At 42.4% G+C, this 12656-nt stretch overlaps 1 long non-coding RNA gene across 1 annotated transcript in view; it reads left to right on the top strand.

The window, feature by feature from the left end:
- LOC115092626 overlaps window positions 1-11108 on the top strand; it is a 156501-nt gene extending 145393 nt beyond the window's left edge. Inside the window, exon 3 of the long non-coding RNA XR_003857042.1 lies at window positions 9805-11108. This is a non-coding gene — a long non-coding RNA (uncharacterized LOC115092626). The remainder of the gene's footprint in view (window positions 1-9804) is intronic.
- The last annotated feature ends 1548 nt before the right edge of the window (window positions 11109-12656 follow it).

The following is a 12656-nucleotide window of genomic DNA, read 5'->3' as shown; positions in this document are numbered from 1 at the left end:
TGGGTTAGATTTTAAAAGCCCTAGGCGCGTAAATCCATAGGTGTACCTCTTCCTACTCTGTTGTCTTTCCCTCTGCATGGGCTGCTCCTGCAGGATCCACACATTTACAGTGCTCATTGCTGCCCTTCTCAGTTACACCAGATCCACCACCACCATCCACACCAGAGCCAGGCACATCTCCAGTCACACCAGACATACATATGCCCCTAAATAGAGTGACACATGCTGAAAAGCACTCAAAGACAGACAAACCCACACACTGAGAGACAAACTGAAAAAAAACAAACTACAAGCCCAGAAGAAATGGACACGTCAAAGAAACAGCAAATGACACACAAAAAAAGCTACACAAGCACTGCACATGCTGCCCAAGATCTCCCACCTCCTACAGTAGGGGGCAGGCCAAGCAAGCACCAGGTCCCAAAAGACAAGTGAGGATTGAATTGGCGCAATAAATAGCAGATGTAACAGCATCTACACATAGTTGTTGACATACGTGTACTTTGTTTCTAAAATATGCAAGTACGCGTACACTCGCAAACCACGGCCTGACATGCCCCAGACACACCCATTTAGTGACTAAGCACACACTTGTGAGGATTATAAAATAGCACAAGCGCGTTCACATGGCAGTTACGTATGTATATGGTAATTTTACGTGCGTGACCCCCGCATAACTCTTTGAAAATCACCTCTATCGAGTTCATTAAAAAAATGTCCAAAGTTTTGGCTAACAGATGTTAAATCTTTATTGATGCGATAGTGGCACAGCAATAGGCTTTCTCGCCATATTAATGCCTACCCTGAAATTTCATATCATAATTTGAAGGGGAGGGCAAGGAATGGATAGGGCAACCATCTAATAAAGCCTGGTATGAAGGGCTTCATCATGATCAGAAAATGCGATTTAAAAAACAATGTATAAAACGTTTGTGGCGGGGTGGATAGAACCCTGACTCACATGGAATGTGCAAGGCAGGGTTAAAAATCCTGCTTTTTCCAAAAAATGTTGGCTGCAGAGAAATGCACGGAGTTAAATAATTGCAACATTAAATGATGAGCCACTGTGAGGCAGATAAAGGCTGTATTTAAGGTCATGTTTCCTTCAAGGCTGTATTTAAGGGTCATGTTTCCTTCCCTTGGGTGCTCTCCGGGGGAAGAGAATGCTAGCAAGGCGGCAACTGGCAAAGTCGGGGAAGGGCAATCTGAGGGCTGTCTTACGTGGGAAGGGGGAGGGCATCCCTGAGGGTGGAGGGCCAGGTTTGCTAGCAATCAGGACCAGGGAACGTTCTGCCTCTGGAGTTTGCAGCAGAGCAGGAACACTTTTGGAAGAAACATAAGAACATAAGAAATTGCCATGCTGGGTCAGACCAAGGGTCCATCAAGCCCAGCATCCTGTTTCCAATAGAGGCCAATCCAGGCCATAAGAACCTGGCAAGTACCCAAACACTAAGAAGATCCCATGCTACTGATGCAATTAATAGCAGTGGCTATTCCCTAAGTAAACTTGATTAATAGCCGTTAATGGACTTCCCCAATAACTTATCCAAACCTTTTTTGAACCCAGCTATACTAACTGCACTAACCACATCATCTGGCAACAAATTCCAGAGCTTTATTGTGCGTTGAGTGAAAAAGAATTTTCTCCTACTTTGTGCTCAGTTGCGGCTTCTGGCCAAGTTGCAGGGACTGACTTTCCACAATGAGATTCAAGTTTTTTTTTTTAATTGGAGAAAAATCGTTGGTAGTCCCAGACCAATCTTGACAAGGGTGAGACATCACAGAATGTTCTGATTGCTACAAAACTGTTGTCTCAGAGGAGACAGGGTGGTTCATGTTATATATAACCCAGACTGCAAACAGGATTTATTGCCTCTGATTACAGCAATAAATTCTTCTAGCTTACTTGATTAAATTGTTGCCTTGATACAGAAGGTGGTAATTTTCAGACACCCAGCGCAGACCGGGCCGAGTACACCCATGATTTACCTTGCACAAAGTTACTCCTGCTCCAAGCAGGGGGTAGCTTGTACACGGTATCTTACGCGCTGGGATGATAACTTTCAAATGGGCGCGCGGGTACACAAGGACTCGTGTGTGTCGTCGTGTGCCCAGAGATGTGACAATTTTATAACATATGCGCATATATTATAAAACAGACTAGGTGTGCATATGTGTTTGGCCATTTTTGCAAGCGGGCAAACATAGCTGCGCAAAATCAGGTTTGATCCGCGCAAGTGGGAGAATTTTATAACAGGCGCACATCCACGCCATGACCAGTTTGCCCAGTCTAGAGCTAGGTCCTCGGTACCCCTGGTCCTTTATCCTGCACTCCCTCCAGTTACCCCAGACCCCTCAAACTCCTCTCAGATGCCTGTATTTTTGCTATTTTAAAACTTACACCTCCTCCATAGCAGGAGAAAACTTACTCGGCACTGGACCTGGGAGCACGCCCAGGCACGTAGGTACTTGCACGCACATCTCTTGGCCCCGCCCCGGAATGCCTGAGCCCCACCCACACCACACCCCTTTTTCATTCCACGTGAGATATTCACGTATCGGGAGCTGTGCGCGCATGCAGGTGGCTTTTTAAAAGCGAGTGGACAAGCGCATGTCCTACATGCGTGCACATCTCCTGATATTGGTGCATGCTCGGCTTTTAAAATTCACCTCATGGTTTTTAAAATCGAAAAGCTATGGAATTAATTTTCAGAGCGGTTCTGCAAATTGCCAAACTTCTTCGTACACTTTTACACTAATTGACTCATGCATGTGAAATCGGACTTGTCGTCTGCCTTTTTTGGGTGCAAAATCTGGATGAATTGGTGAGAGTGCAGGATGAAGTGCTAGAGCAGAGGTAACCAACTACAGTCCTCAAGAGTAACAAACAGACCTGGTCTTTAGGATATCCATAATGCATTTTTATGAAATAGATGTGCATATAATGGAGGAAGTGCATGAAAAATCTATCTCCTGCATATTCATTGTGGATATCCTGAAAACCAGATCTGTTTGTGGCTCTCAAGGACTGCAGTTGGTCACCTCCTGCTCTAGTACTTCACCCGAAGCTAGGTCCCATTGATGGGGCTTCAGCCCAGAATCAGGCCCAAATCTGGAGGCCGGAGTCCAGGCCTCGTACGTCATTTTTGTCTTTGTCTTGTTTCTTCTATCTTCAAATGATATTGTCCATTGGGGATGCTCTGGAGTAAATTAATTCCAGCGCATCCTCCTCAGCAGAGGGTGCCATTTTGGTGTACAGCTGTTAATTTAATTTCTGTACACCAACATGGTGTCCTCCGTGGAGGAGGATGCACCAGGGTTAATTTACTCTGGCACTTCCCCAGCAGATGGTATCATTTGAAGAAAGAAGACAAAGAATAAGAGGACCTTCGAGGCCTGGGCGCCAGCCTCTGGGCCTGAGCCTGACCCTGAGCCAAAGCCCCAAGTTCTGGGCTGAATCCCATCATCGAGCTTTGGCCTGGGCCCTGGCCTAGGCCAAGACCAATGTGTCGGTCTCTGCCATCGGATTTGGGTTGAGGCCAAGGTCCAGGTGTTGAGCTCCAATGTTGAGCCTGGATTGTGGCCAAGGCCCTGGGGTTGGGCCTAAGCCGAGAAGTTGGGACCAGACTGAGGCATCGGGACCAGGCCTCAGAGCCTGGGCCTTGCATAGGGCCTAGGCCGAGATCGCGGCGACATACTGCGGACTAGGCCTACGCAAGGCCGAGGCTTTGGCCTGGGCCTAGGTCTCATCAGCAGATCCTCCCTAGATTGGGTAAGTGGGGACTGAGGAGGATCCTGGCTCTGGCATTTTTCCAGGAGGGAGGAATGGATGAGGGGGACAGGAGGCCTTGGGAAGCCCCTATTATTATTTTTTTTCCTTTTTTTAAATGTTTACATTTAAAAAATTAAACAAAATGAAATTTGCGGGGGAAAAAAATTCCCAAAAACAAAACGAAAAACTAAACAAAATACTTTCTCCTGCACACCCCAATTCTGCAGGTACTTTTGAAGCAGAAATATGTAGGATATTATAAACTGCAATAATCTCCATGCATTAGGGTGGCCAACTTTTCCATGGACCATAACTGGACACCCCATTAAACTTAATGCTTTGGGAGGAGGGAGGTTACAGATTACTGTCAGTTGTCGATCCACTCATTATTTGGATTTCAAGCACCCCACCTCAATAAAATGCTATTATTTCAACTATTCTCCTAAACACATCAACCACAGCCTTTCTCTGCAGTTTTGCTCTCTATCACAACTAAAGCCTTTCATATACACACACACACCTCCATTCTTCCCCATAAGCACATATACTCCTCTCTTCTTCACATACACATTCCCAAACACACAGCCTTCTCTCTCATATACAAACATACATTCCCAAACACATAGCCTCCTCTCTCATATATACACAATTCCAAACACACATCTTCCTTTCTCTCTCACATACACACAGACACACTCCGAAACACACAATCTCCTCTCTCATGCACACAGACTCCTCTGTCTCACATACATATACAAAGCCTCTTCTCTCATACCCACATGCACACTCCCAAACACACAGACTTCTCTCATAACACAGCCTTCTGTCTCATACACATACACACTCCCAAACACGCAGCCTCCTCTCTCATACACACATACACACTCCCAAACACACAGCCTCCTTTCTCAGACAGACATATATATTCCCAAACACACAACCTCCTCTCTCAGACACTCTGGTTCGCTCTCTCTTTCCTTAAACCCCAACCTTTCATCTGTCTCCCTTGTGCCATCTTCTCTCAATATTCCCTATCCCTCCTCTGGGCACCCCTCTCTTGTGCTGCCATTCTGTCTCCCCTCCCTCCCCATGTTCTTGTCTTTCCGTTCCTTCTTTCCTCCTGTCTCCCTTTCCTTCCCAGTGCCTTCCTCTTTCTCTGTCTCCCTTCATTCTGTGACCTCCTGTCTACTTTGCGACTTTTCTCTCTTCCTTCCCTCCCCCCATGTTTCCCTCCTTCCCTCATGCTCCCACTTTGTCGAGCCCCTTCCCTGTGACCTGCCTTCCATGCCCCCTCTGTGTCTCTTCCCTTCCTTGATCCCCATGTGTCTATCTTCTTCCATCCCCTTTTCTCTGTGTCCCTCTGTCTCTCCTCTTTCCCATCATGTGACTCGAACTGGCTTTCTCTACCTTTCTTTTCTCTACCTTCCCCTCCTCTGTTCCTCTATCTCTCGGGTTTTGGCCCAGCACTCAGTGAGGGAGGGTGAGGAACCCAGAGGGCCACTGCTGCAGAGATCTGTGGAGCCACTGGGAACAGAGGGATGTGCCCCACTTCCGTGCACCATCCCATCCAATTGCAACACAGGATAGGAGGCAAGAGGCCAGGTACACAGCTCAGCTCTTGGCTCTGTCTTTCTCTCCCTGTAACTAGGAAGATGTTGGAAAGAGGAGGATCCTCCTGCAAAATCTGGATTTTCAGTGGCCGGTCAGTACTTCTGACTGGGCACTATACAGCACATCTGAAAACCTGGCTGTCCAGTCCAAAACCGGGCAGTTGGCAACCCTACCATGCATTCACTTATGTGACCAAATGCTTGTATCGCGGACAGGTTTGAAAGTTAGGCTCCTTGCACAAAAATGCCAACTCTGCTCCAACTCTGTCCCACTGGAAAGTTTCTGCCCAGTGCGCATAAAAGTGCATGGGAAACCAATTTATGCACATACAGGCACAGAACCCTCACTGATTTTCAAAAGCAAATTTATGCACAAAAAACAGTTTTATGTGCAAAAATCCTTTTGAATACAGTGTGGAAAAGATAAAGAAAAAATAATTGTTTTGCTTGATGCCATGGGAGGGCTGTTCCCTGCCTCCTGTGGCTCTGGGGCAGATCAAGCAGTTGTGCCTCAGCCGTGGCAGAGAAGAGAGTCTTCTGCTGTTGCCTTTGCGGCAGAAGTACGTGTCTGGGAGTCCTGGGAAGCTCCTGCTGCCTGGAAAATTGATGTGGCCAGGTCTGGTGACATCCTCAGTGCCATGACCCGGAATCACATTGGGTCATGGTGCAGCGTGGGAAGGCCTAAAATAAAAAGAGAAAAGAAAGAAAGTAAATAAAAGTAAAATAAATGTATGTGTGTGTGTGTGTTAAACAAGAAGCAGCTGGTGATCCTGAGCAAATGCCCGCCACTTGAGTAAACTCCTGGGTGGACTCAGAAGTGCCAGCTTGCACTGGGGCACAAAGCAGACATGCACAGCAGCAAGTGGACATGGGAAAGCCCCTGCTGTACTTGGGAAGTCCTGGAAAACATAGAAGTGGGTTGTCTGTGTGGCCACTGGAAATATGATTTACCTTAAAGTACTGGGGCAAGATTGGGTATGTGGTGCCCTGTATAAGCCCCCACCGCCTGTAGAAAAGAGAGAGGACACGTTTATTTGATCAGGAAAAGCCAAATACAAGGGCTCCAGTGTACAGAACTCTATTCCAGATGTTACCACCTGCTGCAGCTATGGAGCTGAGGGTAGCTCATTGGAACGGAGGGCTACCATGGCAACTATATCAAAAGAGAAGTAGCCTCATGTCTGAGAAAAGTAGAATTCCCTGTGGAAGGACACCAGGGGAATAAAGTGACCATCCCTCTGGAATTTGTATGGACAGTACAGCGTGGATGCCTGCATCAGGGGCCGTGTAAATCGTCTGCGTAACTTTACTCACCAAAGCTGCTCTGTGTCAGCATTTTCACCTATGCAAGTTCATCATGCCTTAAGCTTAAGTGCTGTTGAAGTTGATATATCTTGAATTTTTCATACTTGAAGTTTTATTTGCATTTTAAAAATATATTTGAAAAACTGGCTGCCGTTATTGGAGAATTACTGGTATATGATTATACATATCCCAGTATGTACACTAGTTTGAGGTTTTGTTCAGCCTGCCATAGTGGAGTGATGCAGGTGTTTTATGATACCAGTTTCTAAGTCATTCCCACTTGTTCTGTGTGTTGTGTGATTATTTAAACTAAGGATTGGGCACAGTGGTCATTCTGGGGTGTGTTTCAGAGAGCAGCACAACAATGTTTTACATGTGTATGCCAAACTGGATGACTGTCAGGGGAAAAAGACTTTTTGGATTACCTTGTTTAACTTCAAGAGAAAAAGAAGGAGGAGGAACTGACTTGCTGAATAGAGAAGCCATCATTTCACAGCTGGCGTACAGTACAGCTGATTCACTGAGAACTGCCCTCTGAAATCAGAACAATTCTGTTGTAGCACAGATGGAAAATCAGACAGCTGTACAACATTCTGTGTACTCGTATGTAGTAAAGATTAACCTTTTTGCTGAAAACCTGCAGACCACAAGCTAATGAAATGTCAGCGTGCAGGTGGCCTACTCAAGATCCCACAACATGATGATCCTTTTATATGGTTTTCTGCTCAAAGTGCCAGTCAACTGTAAATGACTGTGAACAACAGGATATGAACAGATATTCGAACAATGTTATTTGGGGTTTCCATCTGTTTAATAAATAGTAATTCCAGTGAATACCAGCTACAGTGTTATCTACAGTCTATGAGCTATTGGTGTCTGCAGAAAGAAATGACAATTATATAAAACAGGTTAAGTAGTAAATCTTGCTAAATACTAATTTCTTCGCTAACAATAACCCTGTAAATATTTGCAGAATGCTTTTAAATGTGTCTTTATGATCTTTATTGCTAAAAGCTATAATCAAAGATTTCTGGAGGTGATGATTTATAACATAACTTTTACAAAGGACAGGAGTCATAGACCTTACGGAAGAAGATGTTTTGATAGCTGCTAAGGTAACCTCTCCTTCCTGATGGTGCCACATGAAAGGAGATGACGAGGATTTTACTGTGTTTGTAATTATTGGTCTGCTGCTGAGAGGTGATGATCAGAAATTAACTTGATCTGGCTTCTAAAACAGGCAGGCTGTGAAAGGAGGAATGTCTAAAATTGGTAGTTATAGTACATTCATCTCCCCAGGACAGTTCTTTATTTTCTCACTTTAATTTCTCTGAGGCTCTTTTGGTATGTATGTGCAGATATCGGACTCGGAAACCATGTACCTAACAGCACATAGCTTAAGAAAACCAATGCAATTGACAGGGGTAATGAAAGGCAGCTCCATGGTAGATGTCAGAGGAGCTATAATATACTGGAGACCACCCAGGCAGATGTTTTGGGGAACAGTTTTCACTATCCATTGTCTGTGCGGTCTGTGGATTATTTGAAGGAATGTTATATTAAAAATTTCCAGAGGGGTAGCCATGTCAGTCTAAAGCAGCAAAAATGATAGAGGCAGGTGGTCTATTGTGCCAGCGAATGGGTCATTGTTTGAACAACTGGCTATATTAGTTGATATGTTTTTATGATCTTCTGTGACCTTGATGCATTCTTATGTACAAGATACCTCTCTTATGTTATGCATATTACAATAAGTGACAGATGTCTTTGACAGCTTATTGGTAACTATGGATGTACAATCTTTATATACTATTGTTCCACAGGATGTAGCTCTTTCAGTGACTTATAAGACATTAAAAAGTTTACCTCAACTTCAGTGGATTCCAACATATTTCACATGAGTTGACATGGATTATTTTGTCTCCAATTTTTTTTTAGTATACAAAAACAAATTTTTCATCAGAAACATGGTGTAGCTATTGAGACTCTGTAGCATCCAAGGTTGCAAATTTATACATGGCTTATTTTGAAGAGAAATGTATTCTTTATTGCTTTTTTTCTGTTGATATTTTGGAAATGAAACACAGATATATATTTTCTATGGGCAGCTGGAGAAGAAGAGTTGGCACAATTTCAAACCTAGATCAAATGCCTTGATTGTAATTTTCAGTTTACTATGCAATATCATCAGATTCGGATTTAATTTTTGGATATTTTGATTATAAAAAATGCAGGAGTGTTCTTTACCACATTATCAGAAGTCCAGTGATCAAAGGATTTTCTAAGATTTGAGAGTTGTCATCCTTGATCTCTTAAGATGGGTCTCCCTGTTAGTCAGTTTTACACTGCCTCCAGTGCATGTACATCTATCTCATGCATATTCATTGCGGATATCCTGAAAACCTGACTGGCTGGGGTTTGGGAACCACTGTTGTATAGGCTGGAGGTGGTGACCTATTTAGACAGTGGTATCAGTGAGCAATCTTTGAGAGAGCTGTTCCTGTTCCATTGAATGGTACTCTGCTGTTCTCTTCATAAGATATATCTTCTTTTATTATGTGCTGTTCTGAATGAAAATAATTTTTCCTCTTCATACTGCTGGTTTTAAGCATTTATTTCATGCCCATAAAAGGGATAGTCTGTTTAAATTTAGGTGAAACTTCTAGCATTGTGTATATTTTGCAACGTTCAAATAAATCAGCATTTGTATCCCAGATTATGCATAAAAACATTGGCATGCTTCATCTTTGCATCCAGTATTTAAAAAAGAAACAATAAACTAGAACCTCACAGCTGCATTAATATGTTAAAAATGCAAACTCCATTGGTAGCACTTTGTGTTATGCCACAACATTCATTTCAGGATTTGCGAAGGACATTTATTGAACAACTTTCAGAGGTTTGGCGGGGAGGGGAATGGGAATCTTTTTTAAAGAAGCGTGAACAATATTGGATCTTCACTTTAAATACTGTACAGTCATGTGGAATGAATGAGGAGATTGGCACGATCTATATTAATCATGTGTATTGTAGTTTTAACACATTGAACATCTGCTTTTTGGATTGGTGTTGGGTAATATGTGGTATATATTTTAAAACTGGTATTTTTCTATGCAGGGAGCATGTCTGCTTTGAGTTATACAAGAAAGTAATCCTGAAGCAGATTTCATCTTGAAACATGGACTGTGTCAGGTTTGGTGAAATACAGACCTTCACATTTTTGTTGGACTTGTAAGACAAAGGACATTGTCTGATTTTGGATAAGTATTTTATTGCATTTCTAAAAAATACATATAGTGTTAATAAGACCCATGATTCTTCTTCAAACTGTGGGTATTACAAGCTTATTGTTAGCTCAGGTGCCATTCAGTCATATGAAGGTCTCTGTTCATATATTAAAAAGTGTTATATATGTTGAGGAAAGTCTGTAAGGATATTGTCTCATTCCCAATGGTCTTTTTATATTTACCATTTGAATCAAAGTTGCTATGTTGATTTTCCAAATGTTTTCTACTCCTTCAGCAAGCTGCAGCTTATCCAATAAAATAGGATTGAGACTGCTAGGAATTGTTACCCAAACTAGTTTGAAGGATTAGAAAAGAAAATGATGTGCTTAATTGTTATTATTGCAGTCATATTAATTTTCTTATTCCTTGGTTATCAATGTATGATAAATCTCTGCCATAAGTCTGTTACCAGTTAATAGTTTCTACAATGGTATCAACTTCACTTCCTGTTGCTACTGAACTTTCTGATCTCCATTCAAATAAGAGACTATCAGCTTGTTTTTATATCCCTCCAACCCAAGGAAAAAAAATTACAGCTGTTACAGGTCAGCCTCAGCTAGCATAAGACTAACCCAGAGTTTCCACCTCAATGATGGGCTGGGCCTGCATCGGACACATTTAAGACACAGGGTAGAGGCCAGTGGTATTGGAGCACAATATTGTCATTCTAAATATGGCAAGAGGGAAATGTAAGTGTGCTTCACAGGGTTTTCTATGGAAACAGGCCAATTGGTGGTGGTGAAGAAGCAGAAACATAACAGCAGCAAAATAAGATTGAACTGATCAGACTTGTGGAACTAGCCAAGGCTGTTGAAATGCTAAAAGTATGCTTAAGGTTAACCAGAATGTAAAAGTATGTCAAAGTCAGCATTAAGTAAATTTCACTTCTGACTTCTGGGCTCAACTTATCATATGATTTAAAAGAATACAGTCTTATTAGCAAATATGAGATAAAATAATAATATCAACCAGCTGGAAAATGTTATGAAAATAAACTAACCCAATGGCATGGAAATTTGGGGGAGGTGATATATTTATTCTGACTGTAATGATTCATGAACTATGAATTGAGCATTTATTCTATATTGCTTGGCAAGCTGTACTGTGGCTTATAATACAAATTTAAAAAAATTCTCTTATTAGCTGTTGATATTCAGTGTTTACCAGCACCTCTTACAGATTGGTAGAATTCTAATTAGGGTGTATTTTTTTAAAATATTCTACCATTTTTGTGTTTTTGGATTATAGTGTTTCACTTCATAAACTAACAAATTTATGGAAGCATAACTTTTCAAGACAAGAGTCTACTTCATCAGATGCATTTGATGACATGGATTTCTGTCTTCAAAAGCTCATACTGTTATTTTTGTCTTACAATGATAACTCATACTGTACTTTCATGGATAATTTATATCCAACGTTTTTCAGGTGAATTTTCAAAGGAGTTACGTGCATAAATATAACATACTATTGTAGCAATTTTCAAAAGCTGTTTACATGTGTGAAGTGCACTTATGTGGATAAATCATATGGATAATTAAATGACATTTTAAAAAACTCATTTACATGCTTAAAACCCAGTTTTACGCGTGTAAAGGCTTTTGAAAATCAGACCCATTTTGTATAATTTTCTATCAATATTTGGGTGGATATAAGTTTAGTCATCAGATTGTACAACTTCTATTCTAGCTATACTACTGTGAGATACCAAGCAATATATTTTAGGTAACTGTTGGGTATGTGCCTGTTTTCGCCCTCACTCCACCCTCTCTTCCCCTGTGGCGACTCCCTTTGGGTCTGATGGACAGATGCTGTCGTGGCTTCTCCTCGCTGCTTCTTCCCGGAGTCCCCGGGCTGGCGGATCCGCCATGTTCCTGATGACGTAAGGGCACACGAGCGCTCCAGAGTTTGTATCGGCAAGGGCACGAACCTCTGGGGCGTCCCCCCATAGTGACATCATCCGCTTCCACCTTAAAAGGTCTTTGTTTGCAACTCAAATCGAGTTAGCAAGGGGAATTCTTTCTCCGCTGCTCTGCCTCCACAAACTTACCAAGGGGTACCCACTCCTTGGGGGCCCCGCTCTCTCTTCTTGATTTCAGATTCTAAGATGGGATCCGGTACTCACTCCTCGAGGGCCTACGTCCCTGAATGCTCAGAAGACTCCCTATTGCCTGGAAGCGATCGCAGATGTGAACACTGTGAGTTCTATTGCAGATAGGAACCGGTACTCGCTCCATGAGGGCCCATGTTCCTAATACTGAAGACTCTCTTCTGTCTAAGACGTTATTGCAGGTACGGAGATCGTGAGTGATTATTGCAGATTGCAGATAGGAAGCGGTACTCGCTCCACGAGGGCCCATGTTCCTAAAACCCTTCAAAGACTCTCTTCTATCTCAGAAGTTATCACCTACCTATATCTTGTGAATTACTATTTCATATTGCAAATAGGAACCGGTACTCGCTCCACGAGGGCCCATGTTCCTAAAACTCTTCAAAGACTCTCTTCTATAACCCTCCAAAGACTCTCTTCTAGTTCAGAAGCCATCGCATACACAGATATTGTGAGTTCTTATTCCAGATTGCATCTATTTATTTATTTTTAATTTTTATATACCGAAGTTCTTGTAGGGACTACAAATCACTCCGGTTTACATAAAACGAAGAACTGCTCAACAGAGAGCT

The sequence above is a fragment of the Rhinatrema bivittatum genome, chromosome 5 (genome assembly GCF_901001135.1).
Source record: "Rhinatrema bivittatum chromosome 5, aRhiBiv1.1, whole genome shotgun sequence".
Classification (NCBI taxonomy): domain Eukaryota; kingdom Metazoa; phylum Chordata; class Amphibia; order Gymnophiona; family Rhinatrematidae; genus Rhinatrema; species Rhinatrema bivittatum.
Note: the sequence above shows the minus strand (reverse complement) of the source record. Positions and strands in the feature narration are given on the sequence as shown.